The 15,988-nt window shown below is 42.0% G+C and overlaps 1 protein-coding gene across 3 annotated transcripts in view; it reads left to right on the top strand.

The window, feature by feature from the left end:
- Positions 1–1,368: 1,368 nt before the first annotated feature.
- ITGB1 (integrin subunit beta 1) overlaps positions 1,369–15,988 on the top strand; it is a 42,596-nt gene continuing 27,976 nt past the window's right edge. For 2 of the 3 annotated variants that reach the window (XM_073228964.1, XM_073228965.1), the window contains exon 1: positions 1,369–1,525. The gene's annotated coding sequence lies outside the window, so the exon portion shown is untranslated. The remainder of the gene's footprint in view (positions 1,526–15,988) is intronic. The other variant, XM_073228966.1, reaches the window with a different exon arrangement.

Here is a 15,988-nt window from a genome sequence, read left to right on the forward strand (position 1 = left end):
TGTACAGGGAAGAAAATTCTGGGAAATGTAGTGCAAGTCAAGCATGGATTAGTTATACTTTCTCTTTGAACTAGTTTCCTGTGCTGAGGCCAGCCCAATTCTGACTAATTTAGAGTAGTGGTATAACCAATATTCTTAAATTCAAGAATGTTGAGGTCTGGTGGCAGCTTTTCCATTGGGATATTTCCATGATTTAGCCTTGTAAGTGTGGTCATCCATTAAGCGGGAAAAATCATGCACATTCTCAAAAGTCTTCAGTGATTAACCAACAGATTCGGTTTTGCTGGTGCAAATTTTGCATAGATGGGATTATTTTCTCTTCTTTCAACTGGTAGCCAAATAGGCATCCCAGTTTGTAATCTCCCCCAATGAAAAACGCTACCTCAGTTTCACAAATCTCACAGCTTGAGCTTTATTTCCAGGAGGGTCCTGCAGATCACCAGGGTGGCAAGGCACAATGAACAGAATGGCAGCTTGCCAGCAGCCTCATCTGAATCACTGGGTTTCAGTATGATGCTGGTTGGTACAGGTTTCAGTCTTATCGAAATGTGCCCTGCCATTCTCACAATGAATGTTTCCCTTTTAAGTGTTCATTTTCCAGCCCTCATCTCCACCTACTAAAAGTGAGGAGAAACAGAAGCCTTTTTCTTAAGGATGAACCTTTTCCTTCTTATCCCTGTTCCTCACAAATGGACCTCCAGATTAATCTAAAAAAGCAGCTCCCAGCTCACTCGTTTTTCTCTAAAACTTTCCTCACGTCCATCTTTCTTGGTACTATCTCCTTCCCAAGTCTTCACCTTCTCATAGACACAAGCCTGGCAAACTACCACTGCAGGAAAACCAAATTGGTTGGCTTAACTAATTCCCATCCCCAAGGAAAGCATTCTGGGCCCCAAGAAGCCCGGTAAGGTAGGTAATTATCTAGTTTTGCCTGGAACTGAAGGGGCTCCCAGGTCCGTCCTGGGACAGTAGGTCATACGGGCCGTGCGGCGTTGGGAAAGCAGAACCAAAGTCAGGCAGGAAAGGACAGCCCAGTCTTTGGGTGTCAAAGCTCCCCAGCCCCGGATAACGCGCTGCGCGCACCCAACGCTTCCGTCCCGTATCAGAGTGGTAAACTGAGGCACCGCGAAGGCCGCGGCCGAGTCCGCCCGTCAGCCCTGGCTCCCCAGGCCGGCTCCCGCCTGGGGGCCCCTTTGTCAGAGCCGCGGCCTTCCCGCCTGCCCCGCCCCCTCGCCTCCGGCGCGGCTGACGCGACCGGGGAGGAATGCGTTTCCGGAGGGAGCCGGCGGCGGCGCGGCCGGAGGAGCTGGACCCGCGCGCTAAGGAGGCGGCGCCGCGGGGTTCGTTTCCTGCCGGGAGGCGGCTCCCCACCCGAGTCTCCGCCTCCCGTCCCCGAGAAGGAGGAGCCGCCGCCCGCCGCGCCCGAGACCCGGGAGGCGGCGCAGGCCCCGGGAGAGACCCAGCGGGAGCCGCGGAGCAGCAAGCCCGAGCCGACAGCGCGGGGCCCGGACGCCGCCTTGGGAAGGTAGGGCCTTAGGGGAGCGGGCCGGGCGGCGGCCTCCGACTCCCGTGCGCGCCGCGCCCCCAACCGTCCACAGCGGCTCCGGCCTGGACCTTCGTGGGGGGCGTTGGGGCCGGGTGGGCCGCTGGGGCTGTGGGGGGGGGGGGTGCAGATCCCAGGCCGGGTAGGAAGTCTGGGCCGGCGCCCGGCCTCCGGCCTCTCTGCCGGCCTTTCCTCCCCCACCGCTTCTCTCCCTCCAGCGCGCGCGGCCGGCGGCTCAGAGCCGCCCCGCCGCGTTCCCGGTGGAGGGTCGCGGGCTTGCACCGTCACCTCGGGGCCTGGCGTGTGTGGGTCCCGGGCCCTCAGCCGGCCGCTCACACACCTGCGTTCGTAGCGACCGTTGCCCAACTCGTGGCCTGAGCCGGGGATGCGAGCGGGCGCCGCGCCGCCGGGATTCCTGTGCGCCGCCCTGGGTGCTCGCCGGTGGGGCGGCGGCGCTGGCCTCCTCGGACCCGACTCCTTAGGACTTGGAACGGTCCTGGTCGGTTTCTCTTTGTCTCCGTTTCTGTCGCAGACTGCCTTTACTTTGAGCGACGTTGAGCTTCGTCATTAGCTTCTACGGGAAGGAAAACTGTTTTCTTCCAACTTCCTGAAGTTGGGTCCTGGCATTTAGCGCCTGGGGCGCATTGCGGGGTGGGCCCCGAACGCAAGTTGGCATCGTACGGCCGCTGGAAAAGGAGACGCAGTGTTGGCGTGTGTGCCGTTCACTTAAGAGGTGTGAGCCGCACTGGAGTGTCGGATACCTCAGCCGTCAGGCCGCGTCCCGGGTCGGGCGCTCCGAGTCCCTGCTCCATGTAATGCCCGTCCAGTTCCTCATGCCTTATTACGACGTGTCATTTATTATGCTTCGTAACAACAGGGTGTACTTTTAAGAATACCAGTGTTCAATGCCTAAGCAATTTGAATTCATCCAGATTTGCGCTTTTGGGTCAAAATCTCGCATTAGTCCGTAGGATCCCTAGTAGATTACACAGTGTAATTTAGCATTTCCTCTTCTGTAAAATGGGAACAAGAATACCTACGCTAATAACAAGTCATAATTATAGTAGGGATTGTGAGGGCCATGCTTAGCTCTAGGCGCTTTACATGTATTTTCTCAGTTAATCTTGGAAGTGAGCCAAAGAGGCAGGTGGTGGTTTTATCCCCATTTTACAAATGAGAAAACTGAGGCACAGGGAGCATAACTAATTTGCCTGAGGTCATCCACCCAGTAAGTGGAGAACCCATGAGGTCTAGCTTCAGAACCACAGGTAACCTTCTATGATTAGAGTTGTGAAAATCAAATGTAAAATGTAAAATACTTAAAGGAGATGCTCAATGTATAATATACTGATTCCTTTTCATTCCTTTTTAGTGTATTGAAAAGACTTGAAAAAATCTTAAATGTAATTGATAATATCATTATGAGGGTCCTTTGGATCTACTTTCCACATAGATACTTAGGTGGATAGAATTACTGGATCATTTTTTATTTTGATGGTACAAAGATAACATGCTAAATTCATTTTGATTAGGTATCTTAAACTACATACAGCCTTTACAATAGATTGTATAATAAACCACTTTTAGAAATAATCGAGAAATTTTAGCTGAAAGTTACCTAGTCTGCATTTGTGGAAATCAAGGTTCAGAGGAGACAGGGCTCAAGAGTTCCATTGTACTTTCATATTTTAAAATAATTTTAGTTCGTTAATAATATTGAGTTGCTGAAGATGATGAAGTGCTACATAGGAAACAGATGAAACAAATTAGTATTTTGGTTACAGGCATTTGAGGAGAAAGCCACTTTACTAACCTGAAATTCAGTGTAAAATGGAAGATGTTATTAGAATGCTAGTTAAAAAGATAGGATAGTTCACTTCTGTAACTGGAAAGCAGATAAACTCCAAATAAAGTCATCTGTGTTGACTTAACAGACCTAAAATTTTAAGTTTTTCTAATGTTCTTTTTAAAAAAATGTTAAGTTCTAAATAAGATATTTTCTGATCTCAACATTCTGTACATGAAAGGTGTAGAATCAACAATACTGAAAAATCACTGGATTTCATAATTTTACCAGATGGCTTCCTTCTTAACTTCTTTGTCAATATAATTAAAATGTGTCCCAAGTTACCATAACTGAATGAATATGTACTTTTATATTGGTGTCAAATTCCTAACACCAAGATGGGGGGGACATCTGGTCACTTTGTAATAGTGAATGTTATTAAACAGTTTAACGTGGTGCTAGTTTTAATGGAATGCTCCCCACTTAAAGCTTCATTGCTTCGCTTCTTGTCACATTGTGGCTTACAGCATGGGGTGGGGAGTAGTATAATCTAAAGAAAATATTTTAATATTCTGTAAGCACTGGTTTGCTCTTAAATACACTGCTGGAGTGATGAAATAACTATCTTCTAACTGGTGAAAGTTTTAGAACCTCTGAGGTCTGAGAATTTCAATATCTGAATGTCTTACAAGCTGAATTTATCTGAGAGGGCTCGTGTGGACTGTTGTTCAGTTTTAGAAAGTACCCACACTATGTATGGAAAGTTAGAATCTGTCAGGTATTGGTGGACACTTAGAGGATTATATTGTGCAAATATGTAAATAGTTCTTATTGTATTAGCAGGTCTCTTCTGAATTTAGTCACATATTGTGGGATTTTGTTTGTCCTTCTGTGTGGTTGCTGTTGGCAGAGGTAGGCGTCTTGAGATTGGGAGGATGTGCTGACCTGGACGAGGGTAGGGAGAACGCATTAGTCTTCAGGGTCCTGCAGTGGTAGCAAACTCCATAATTACAGAAAGCTGAAAAAATATTACAGTATGTACCTAGGTTAAAGGAGGTATAGCCCATAAAACCCAGAACATTAGCAGCCTTAGATTCAGTAGATAAGTGAAAATAATGTGGTATGTTTTTTTCAGGAGCTGTGTGCAAAAGGAGCCAAACTATATAAATTTTTCTTTTTGAAGATGGCTAATTACAAAACTAACAGAGTTAAGCTTTATTTATAAAATATGGAATGTGATTTTTTTAGAAGTAAACTACCTTTAAACTTTATTTTTGGTTTGTGGCTTTAGATAAGGTTAGCTGTATTTAGTAATATACTAAATAAAGCACTGGGATATCTCATCATGAATATGTGCATGCATAAAAAAGAAACTGCTTCAAATAGTCATACTACATATGTATATAAACACCATACACATGTGCATATATATATATATATATATATATATATATATATATATATATATATTTCTTATAAGATTATCTCCTTATATAGTCTCCAAAGTGTTGGTTCCTGGACCTCAGGGATGTGTAAAATGACTCATTGGAGTGTTAGGAAGAAAATATTAGACAATATTATATATATTTTTTAACCTCATGATTTTAAAGTTAAAAATCTTATTATGATTATGTCTTACTGTATATTCTGTAGAAGTACATGCATTCTAATTTATATATTTGGATACATGTATGCTCAAAACTTTTTTTTATTAATTGAGATGAGTGATCAAGCTTCAAAGATCGTTGGTATAGTGGATGATTTGGGTGGCGGTACAAGAATTACTGTAGGAGGGAGAATTGCTAAAACTTGATACCTGAAGTAGCAGAGGTGAAAGAAACCCTAAGTGACACAGGTTTCTGTCCAGGTGGTGTCATTTGCCAAGGTAAGCCGTCCGACCACAAGGGGGTGGTGCTGTTTGACCTGAAGGAGGCAAAATGATGAGTTTATCATGCTGAATGTTTTTTAAAGGTGACCATGGAACATGGGTAGAGACACCTAAGAGTGCAGTTGAATACACAGTTTAGAAGCTCAAAACGAGAAGTCTGGCTAGGAGATGTAGATTTGGGAATTCTTAATCTGTAAGTGGGAGTTGAAGCTACAGGCTGCAGATGAAAATACCAAGGGGGAGCATGTAGAGTGAAAAGGGGCCAGGGAGAGAACCTGGGAACACTTGTCAGTCAAAAGTTGGGTGGAGGAAAAGGAATCTAGAAAAGCATTTCCCTTTCCCAATATTCTCGCTGAATTCCTAATTTCTTTGTTTGACAGGTTAGTGAGGGGCTTGCGTGACTGGCATGTTTGCAGCAAAGAGAAGCACTTAATAGTCTTTTTAGACTTAATTAGAGAAGCAGTTTGATATAGTAAAGCTTCGTGATTGGGAGATGGGAAAGGGGGTTTCACTGTAAGCTCTGCCCCTGAATTTCTCTGTGACCTTTTTTGATTACTTATGTCCTGGGTTTGGTTTCTGTATCTGCACCATAAAGAGGTGGTCTCTCTGTGTCTGCATTCTGCCCTTCTGTGAGCTGAAGAAGAGTGCCACTCTTCCTTTTCTCCCATGAGCACCCATTTTCTTTTACTATTGCCAGAGAAATTAGGCGCTGTTCCCAATTACTGCTTTAAGTAAACCTGCCAATGCTGAGCAGCCAAATCTATTACTGTTAGCTCTTAGAATGTACCTTGGTTGTACATTCTAATCTATCAGTAGTGTTTTGAGGGCCAGTTACTTGGAAAATGCTGTGCCAAGTAGATGTAGATCAAGAAGTTGGCATGGGCCTTGCCATTGGATATATGGTCTAGTTGAGGCAAGTTGGGGTCATTCTAGAGCAGTGTTAACAAATATCAAGGGATATTTTCACCATGTCCTGTACCAGGTAATCATCTCTGATAGATTTTTGAGAAGGAAGTCAGCATTGCTTTGTTTTTGGAAGGTTTTGTAGAGGAGCTTGGCATAGTATGAGCAAAAATATGTATGACTGAGGGGGGACATATTCAAAGGACAGTATAGTTAGAAGGTAGAATCCAGCCTCATGTAGCAAGTACTGTTTGGCTACTTCGTTACATATGCACATATACATACCCTTCTATATATAGAAGCATATATAAAATGAAGGCCTGGATTCTTGCCCTCCAAGTCTGGTCTGGTGGGGCTCACAGACATGAAAAGAATTACAATAGAGGTTTGAATGAAAACACCACTATATCATTGAGCATCACTGAGGGTTTGTCATTTACTGTGCTAGACACTATCAGGAATATGTTTTGGGATCACAGAGAAAGGCGTTACTTCAGCTTATGTTTATGTGGTTGGGGAAGAGCCAATGAGGGCTAAAGAAAAAATCAGAAAAGTAGAAGAAAAATTAATATTTTATTTTGTTGTAGGGAACATAGTGTCAGTGGAATGATGAGGAAAGTATTACATGAAAACTTTGTTAGGAATGCACTATTTGAAGTATGGAAGTCACATTTTAGTATATAAATGTTTATTGAAGGTATATGTAAATAATGAGCTTTCAAACTGAAATTAGGACTAGTGATTTATTAGCTCATGTATTTTATAGTTTATGTGTGATTTATTTCATATAATTTCAGTGCTTCTCAAAACTGGTGGTGGTGGGTCATAGTTGATTATTGGAGGAGGAGGTTGTAGTTTGAAAAAGTTCATTTAGTACTATGGTGTAGTAGAAAAACAACACACACAGTAGGGAATGGATTTGAATTTGTGCTTATTACTACAGGAGCTTGGGCTCAAAAAGATTGGGATCCATTTACTAAGTAGTCACTCAGGATTTTCCATTTAGAAGCCTGTGAGAGGAATCAAGGAAAGTGGGACCCTTAGATCACTACAGATATTTGTTGCGAAGAGCTTTTACATTTGGGATTGTATTTTATCCTAGCAACAATTCTGAGGTAGGTAGTACTCCCAGTTTAGTGCTGATTAAGAGGAGAAATTGATTTCTCACCACGTTTAGTTAGTTTTTAAAACATGTAGCATATTTTTAAAATAGACCCAGCACTATGCTTGTTTTACTCCACTACAGGGCAGAAAGTGGGAGTGGTGAATACACAAAATATATGGTCAGGATTTATTAAAGTTTTTGGAGAGATCTACCTAAAAAGTAGGTAAAATTACACAATTTGGGAACATATAAATCTCCTTAATTGAAATTATGTAGAACAGATTTTTCCTTCCAGTGCTTATTGATACCATTTAATCAGGATGATCAATGTTTTTTGCTAGCTCCCTTCACAATTACCTTTGTAAACTTGCTCTAAAGTAAAATTCCTCAACCAAAACAGTTGCCAACTTTTCCCTGCACAGGGAAAGACAAAATCTATAGACACAGCAAGTGTTAAGAACAACAGCTCACTTAGGCTGTTTGAAACGTATCAGTTGGTAAATAATTACTATCTTCTGAGTATAAGGAGATGGGAAGAATTAAGTTCAGGCAACGTGACATGCTCATTTTGTATCAGCCTTTAATATGATAGCTTGTTTTTCTGCTTGTATTTTAAGTTTGTCCTGCGGTCTTTGAGTTTATTTTGTGCCCCCTCCCCATTTTTTTAATGCTTAACTTTTTTTATTCATTTTTACATAAGGCTTTCCTTTCTGAAGGGAAGTGGGGTGGCCAGTTATCTATTCATTGGGTCACCATTGACTTATCATAATGTTTGTAATTAGCTTGAATTATTTTGAATTCAGGGTGGTTTTTCTTAAGCATGCTCTTCCTGTCATTGATTCTGTTCCTTGTGTTTCTGAGCTCTACAGAGGATTTCAACTTAAATTTCCTTCCTTATCTTTGTATACTTTTCCTCTAGTGCTGTGGTCTTACTGTTCTTGATTGCTGTAAGGACTGTTTGAGGTTTTCTAAATTACTTCAAAACATAATGAACTCACCTAGATTTTCTCTATTTTCAAAAAGGATTCTTCACTTCCTTTCACTTTTTGTCTTATAGTTATTCCTAGTTGTCAAGTTCCATGACCTTACCTCCCCTCTACTTTGAACTTTTTGAGGCTTTTTTTTTTTTTTTTTTTGCCTACATGCAGGATCTCCATTCTTTTCCTCTTTTACTTGTGGAGTAGGTGGTGGGTGAAGATGATCATTCTTCCATATTCTCATTTTTCCTGAAAGGGTGGGTAGAGTAGTTACTGGTGATGAATTTTGTCTTCAGTCTGTTATTCTGTATTTTTTGTTAAGTGTCTAGCCCTGTTTTGAGCTCTTCTCATGTTTCAGATTGATTCCGGAGCTTGTAGCTTTGGAGCAGCCAAACCTTTGTTGTTGCAGCTCTTTAGCTTCAAGCTGATAAGATAGAACCATTGGGTAATAAGGGGTTAGTGTCCTAAAAGCCTGTTTTCTTCTGAGTGGGAGTGGTAAATACTGTTCTATTTATTAAGAGAGGGTGGGAAAGGACTTAGGAGGAGCAGTTGCTTCTTTGCCTTGAAGTACTTAGCCTTTTCTCCTTGCTGTTCCATTTTTTTAAACCCCTTCTTACCCTTTCTGCTAAGGTTTTGTTAATCATTAATTCTAGCATATTGTTTGTGTCATAAGCACCTTCACAGTCACTACCACTTACCCACACATGCTTCCTGCCTGTGGAAGGAAGAACACATTTGAGTTGAATTGCTCCTCCTGAAGGGTGAGGGTGCTCTTGGATGAATTCACGCCCTCCCCTCCCCTCCTATTTGATGGTGTAGAGAGCAGCAGGATTTCTCAGAGCCCTTTGATTCGCTGTCCCCTCTGACTGCCCTCTGGGCTAGGGAAAGGGCAGTGACCTGCACTTTAACTCCCTGAGGCTTTCAGTCTGTCTCTGTATTCTTTTTCTGGGCTACTGTACATTGATTTTTTTAAATATTAGTCTGTTATTGGACGATTTATTTTTCCCTTTTAAAAGCAAATACAGAAGATAGTGATGGTAGGACAGACTTGGGATGAATATGTTACTGTATTTTTAGGAGGGATCTATGATATACAGCACTGTAGGTGTACTGGTCATTTTCACCATTAAAGTGAAATGATTTTAGAATGTATGACATGGAAAAGGAAACAAGATCTGTTCTCTGGAAATGAGTATTTGAATGGTGAGAATGCTGAGCCTTTCTTATTAGAAGCCTGCTTACATTGAAAGCCTGAGCCTTTGAATCAGGCCTGGGTTCACATCCCAGCTTGGTCCTTTGTATGTCTGGCACATGGTAGATACGCGATAACTACTTGTTGACTTGAATTTAGTTAGTTGTACTGAATAAAAATGTGCCCTTGTGCAAAGATATTTGTAGGAAGAAATCTTTTGTGGGTGACTTCTTTTTGTACTAATTGGTTTTAGGGACCTTATTTTAAAACTTGAAATAAATGTAAGTCATCACATTTTTTTTAAAGTAATTTTTCTCTAAAGTGTAATTGTTTAATTTCAACAAATATACCACATCTAAAGTTTCCAAAGATGTTATCTTTAAATGTTAAAGGAAATGCCAAATGTCAAATATGTGACATTATCAAAACACTGTTACAAACATTAATAAAAAGTATGTATTTAAAAGTGAATAGGACATAAAACAGCACTTACTTTTGGGTAAAGATGAGTTTAGATTAAAGGAAGCTGAAATTTAGAGGAAATTAAAATAATTACACTTTCTGACAATGGGAAACATTGTACATATTTGGGGTTGTTAGACACTGAAAAGAAACTGGGGAAAGTGTTTACGATAATTTATTGTGTAAGGAGTGAATTATGACCCCTTAGATAAAACTGAATATGGTAAAAAAGGATACTAGAGGAAAGGTGTTTGTAAGAATGAGATTCAGAACCCGTGGGTGGACTCCTGAGATCTGACAGTTAACTCTTGGCCTCCATTCAATTTGAAGGACTAAGAAGTAAACTCACAGAACCTTGTAAGCCCTTTCATTTCTAAGCTGTAGATCTGTTCTAACAGGAGAAGGATGTTCTTTTAAAATAGTGACTAAGGAGGCCTTCAAAAAATTACAGTTTAGTGAAACTGAAGATCAGGTTACAGCTTCTGGATTCAGGTGGTCTGGTTTCAATTCCACCTGCTAGACTTTGGAGAAGTTATGACCTCTCTGTGGTTTGGTTCAAAACAAAGATAGTCTTCCCAATCTCACAGTTTGTTGGAGGAGATAGTTAGCTGTTAATCATTTTATCATTGTTGTCAGTATTATGGTCCTTTGAAGGGGCTCCAATAAAAGTGACATGACTTTTTTGTTACAGATTACCTTTATCCTCAAAACTCAGTGTATTGTATTGTTCCTGTCTGTGCCTGGCCTATGCCTAGTCCCGCTCCCTAACTGAACAAGTAGATCTCCCTTTTCTTAGTTGTCCTCTGTGGGCAGCAGTCCATGAGTGAAATCTGACCTGGGACACAACATCTGATTCGTTTCTCCCAATAAGATGTCTTTTCAGGGCCGTTTCCTTCTTTAGTTTAGCCTGTCTTAGGTGTGCTTCCCCTGACAGAGCCTCAGGTTATCCTTCCTTATTTCTCTTTGCAAGAGGTATGTTTCCCTCTTCCCCCTCATCTTTTTTTTTTGAAAGAGGTCTGTAATATTAACATTCATAAATATCTGTCTTTTGTCTGATTTAGTAATAAAAAAACACTAGGTTTTACTTTTATTATTTTACATACAAATTGTTAGGAATATAATTGTTAGAAAGTACATTAAATATAATCCTACACTTAGACATAGAACCTAAAATAAGTATCTGGTTATAATTATGTTACTAATATAATAATTATTATCTAATTTAAAACATCTGATTAAAAATTGTTATACAGTGTAATAAAGTTTTGATATTGTATCAAAATAAGTATCTGAATGGCTATAATAATCAACATTAATCTATTATTTGTAGCTGTGTTATTACTAACCCTTCCATCTTATCCTTTCTTCCATATCTTGCGTCTCTCTCAACATGAATCAGTTCAGTTTCCGGTTATAATTATGATTGGGGAAAAAAAGCAAAACATTGAAACACACAGTATTTCGTTATTCAATCAAGTTGTTATTTGAGCTCCAGCTGTAATGCATATTAATAATAATAAGTAATATTTATATAGTGTTTATAATGTGCCAGGCCTTGTTTCACACCTTTTATGTTTATCAGTTGACTTGAGCTCACATAACCCCTGTAAGGTAAGGTAAGTACTACTGTCTCCATTTTAAAATGAGGAAGCTGAGGCGCAGATTAAAATAACTTGTCGGTATCACATACTTGGTTAGTGCTTGATCAGAGATTCAAGTCCTGCTTTGTGGTTTCACTGCCCATGCTCCTAGCTGCTAAGTATTACTGTGCGGTGGTGGGCACAACACATTGCTTGCCCTCTGTAAGTTTACTGTGTTTCAGGGTACTTCAGAATATCTCCAGTTATCTTTAACTTTAGTTTCTTTGCTAAGTATTAAGATACTGTGCTAGATTCGGAGGACACAAAGAAATGACTTCTAGGAGATAATTCATAAGACATGTCAACCGTATTCATCTACAGAAGATTGAAAGAGCTCCATATGTCTAAGTAGTTTTTAAACATTGTTTATTTTTGTTTTAATATGTGTATATGTGTACACATGTGATAGCCTGGCCAAGTCACCTTCCTTGTTTTTGCCATCACTAGGGTCCTCAAGAGTTCATGCAGGTGATACCATCTGACCTAGCAGTTTTCTAAACTCTTGTCAACTGCAGTATTCATGCTCTCACAATACTGTGATATTATAGCTGAAACACAGGCACTCTGTCCTCCTCACATCCTCTGGGCATCCCCCCTGCTTCCAGTCTCTGCTGCTGCAAAGTTCGTGACTCACTTCTGGCTGACTGCATCTTGCTCATTGGCCTTGTCTTTTCCATCCCTGGGGCTTTTCCAACAGGCCCTCTTGTCTGCCCTTTGGGTGAAAAGCTGGCAGCAGCCTTCTGGGCAGACACAGTTCCTGGAAGTGTGGGGGAGTTTATACCCCAAACTTGTACCTATGGGGGCTGGTACAAATAGTTGATAAACATCCTTCTCCACGCTGACCCTGCTCTAGATAGGCTTTTCTATTCGCTTAAAAAACTTCTAGAAGACCAAGCTCCCAGCACCACACGAAGTAAATACTCTTTCTCGGTTCACTGTCTTCAGTGTCTCTCTTTTCTGGGGTCACCTTCTGCACCAGCTGCCTACACACCTGTTCTTGTCTCAGGCCCTGTGTGGGAAACAGTGATCCATAGCTGTGTCCTTACCTGGACCAGCTGCCCTGAGACTCCCTGTCTCTGAAATTTAAACCTGAATGCCTTACTTTCCAGCTGTTTTCCCTCCCTTGTTTCCACTAGTCCCTTCTTCTCACCTCCACTCCATTGTGGTCTCTAGTCCTGTGACCTGTCCTCTTTGTTGCTACCTTTTTGTCAGCACCCCACTTCTTCATGTCCCCCTTTTCTCCTGCACTTTCTCTGAGCCGATATTCAGTGATTTCAAATTGCAGCATGAAGACCCATGGGAGATAGTGTCAGTGATTTGAGTAGCTCTGCAAGAATTTTTTTTTTAATTCTGTGCTTTTGTGCTAATAGTAATAATAAACAACCAGCATCTGGATTATCTGGTTGACCACCTTATAACTGGGTAGTTCTTATTTCAGTACCTAGTTTGTGTTTGTATGTGTGAATTTTGGATCATAAGGTATAAGAGCCAGGAGCATGAGGCGTTTTGCATCTAGCTTTTAAGTTGACTTGTATATACTTGAGTGAATTGAAAATTGTTATCCCTAGGGTATGTGCATTTATTATTATATCTAACGAGTGTCTGTACATTACCGATCCTAAGAAATGCTTCTTTCCTGGGCTTTTGAGTAATGTTGGAATAAAAATGTTACACATTTTAATATAGTTCAGCAAACATTTTTGAGCATTGGCTTTGTGAGAAGCACTACTAGGTGCTATAACTGAATCAGACACACCAAGACCCTGTCTTCCTGGAACCTGGAACCCATAAGGGAAGATGGTATCAACAGGTAGTTTGAAGGGAGTGACTGTCACTAACTGCCTTTATAAATGAGGGTGCCTCCTCCCTGCTGGGCCCAGCTTTGCTCCATGATCCTACTGCATCTTCCTGATTTTCTTCCACCCCCTAGCCCTGCCTCTTTTTCTCCCAGCTATGTCCTTGACTCCTTTCAGAAAAAATCAGAGGCTGTCATGTATGACCATGATGACTTGGAGGAAGGGCACTGCACCTCTCTTCAGGGCGGCAGGCTTCCTGCCCCAGAGGGGCCTAGTCCCTCCGTTACTCTCTGTCCCGCGTCTTCACCTTGTCACGCCTGCCCTCTGCTCTTCCCAACTGTTGTTTTCTTCACCTTCTCATCCATGTTCATGGTTTCAGTTGCCACCTCTACAGTGACAACTCTCAGGGATTTATCTCTAACCCTGACTTACCTCCTGGGGCCCAGACCCATGTCCTACTTTCCCAGTGGGCATCTTCCCTGGATTTCCCACAGGCATGTCACACTCCACATTTCTGAAGCCAGTCACTGTCTTCTCCCCTCACTTCATTTTTTTCCTGTTGCCTTCATGTCAAAGTGATGATTCTTTTCTCGCCCTCACCCTCCCTTGTCTGAGCCGCCCTCAGATCCCACTCTGCGGCCTCCTGATTGCTTGCTTGCTCACTGTCCTGTCCACTGCCACTCTGAATTCAGATGTTTGTCATTTCTTATTTGAACCTTAGCTGTGAATTTTGTACCTGCCCTGTAGCTGCTATGTTGCTGCTCACCCTCTGTCTTGCTAATTATTCTCTGCCGTGGATAAGTTGCCGTGTTACTTTCCCTGCCCCACCTTTTCAGGTCCCTGTACGTACAGAATGGAATCTAAATGCGCTCAGCCTGGGTGGCATCTAAGGCTCCATGTAACCTACCTTCTGCTTTCTGGCTCAGTTTCCGTTATTTCTACCTCGTAATTTAGGTCTCAGAAATTCTTCAGTACTCTAAGATGATTTTGGCGTTTATGATATTTCAAGATTTTAACATAATTTATACTTATTGTACAGGGATAAAATAATCACTCATCCCACAGACTAGATTTAATTATAAATAACATAAAAATATATTTTGTTCTAGTCTTTTTTCTGTAAAGATAGGAGGAGCAAGACAATCCCAGTTGGAGGGGAATCCTTGGAGGTATATATTAGAAATAAGATTGGGAAGAAGTTATTATAATTTTTCTGGGAACTTCCTGGTTTTGCATGTGCTCGGAATTTTTTTTTTTTGCCTGAAATCTTTCTCTCCATTTGCCTACCTGTTTCCTTTATGTCTGCAATTCTAGCTGAAAAATTGCTGTCCCCATGAAGCCTCTGAACTTCCCCAGGCAGATTTCTGTGTCCTCAGTGCACTTTGTCCTTATTTTCATTACAGAATCCACTGCCTCATCCTGTAACTACTTGTATTTTTTTGTCTTTTAACTGAAAATACCTTGAGACAGTGATCTTTGTATGTCTAGATTTGGCACAAAGTCTGCCATAGTTGGCGAAGGAAGAACTTCCAGAGAAGCAGGGGAGAAACCAGTAAAGTCCAAAGGACTAGAGTGTGTGAAGCAAGAACGGTGAAATGTGTTAAATGTTGCTTTGTGTGCATTCTATGGGTGGTAAGCCAGCATATCTCCCCAAGTGCATGTTAGAGGTGGAGATTTTGAGTGAATGCAGAGAAGGCCTGGAAAGTTTTTTTTTTGCAAGAGCAGTTTCACATGCATGGTAGGAAGAGGAGGACACCAGGTACAGCAGGAGGAGGAGGGAGAAGGGGGTTACACAATGAGAACAATGGGGACAGTTATTTCTAGGCCTTTGACCATGAAGCGGAGACATTAGGACAGTACCTGAAGGCACATCTCCCTCTTGGCCCCTCACAATGAACTGTTCTGTGTGCAGTGTCATTGCTGGGAATCTCTGGAGTTATCTGGAGTAAGGCCCCACCCTCCAAAAATGGTGGATTTTAGGCCTGGGGTGGGCACCTAGATAGATCTGGTGCAGTCATCCCCTGGACCACACTGTGAGAAGTGCTGCCTCAGACAGTTTTGAAGTGCTGGAGAAGCTGGTGGTGTGCCCTTCTTCCCCCACAGTCCTTGGGAGACTGTCAGGGTTTGGGGAGGGGCTGCTGCCGAGCCTCTGCTGCACCAGGTTGACTGCGGCTCGCTGCTTGTGCTCCCCAGGGCCTCTTCTGACTGACCTCCTCTAGTAATTGTCCCCTGCAGCTCCTTTCTTCCCCGAGAGGAAGTGCAGACCCGCAGACATCTCCAGCCAGCCGACATCTGTCCTTGATCTGTTCTCAGCCTTGTCCTTGCTCTCAGCTGCTCTTCAACATAAAAGCCTGGTTTTGCTTGCTTCGGGCTTTGGAGCTCTTCCAGGGGCAGGAAGGCTTCAGAAGCATTGGCTTGTCAAGCTTTATAGAAGGGAAAGGACAGTGGCCCTCAAAGTATTAAAGTTACATAGATTAGGAATGTTGAGACATAAATAGTTATCTAATAACTTTATTTTAGTGATGATTCTCTGAATTATATAATATTTTTAAAGGTTTCTCAAGGCAGTCTAGTGGTCCTTAAAACAGCCTGAGTAGTATTTTGAAAAAACATGTATCAGACAATTTATGGAACAGATACATGTTCTGTTTACTTTGTGTAGCAGCTGCCCAGATGCCCCATTCGTCACAGCCGTG

Source organism: Manis javanica, chromosome 2 (assembly GCF_040802235.1).
Source record: "Manis javanica isolate MJ-LG chromosome 2, MJ_LKY, whole genome shotgun sequence".
In the NCBI taxonomy this organism is placed as follows: Eukaryota; Metazoa; Chordata; class Mammalia; order Pholidota; family Manidae; genus Manis; species Manis javanica.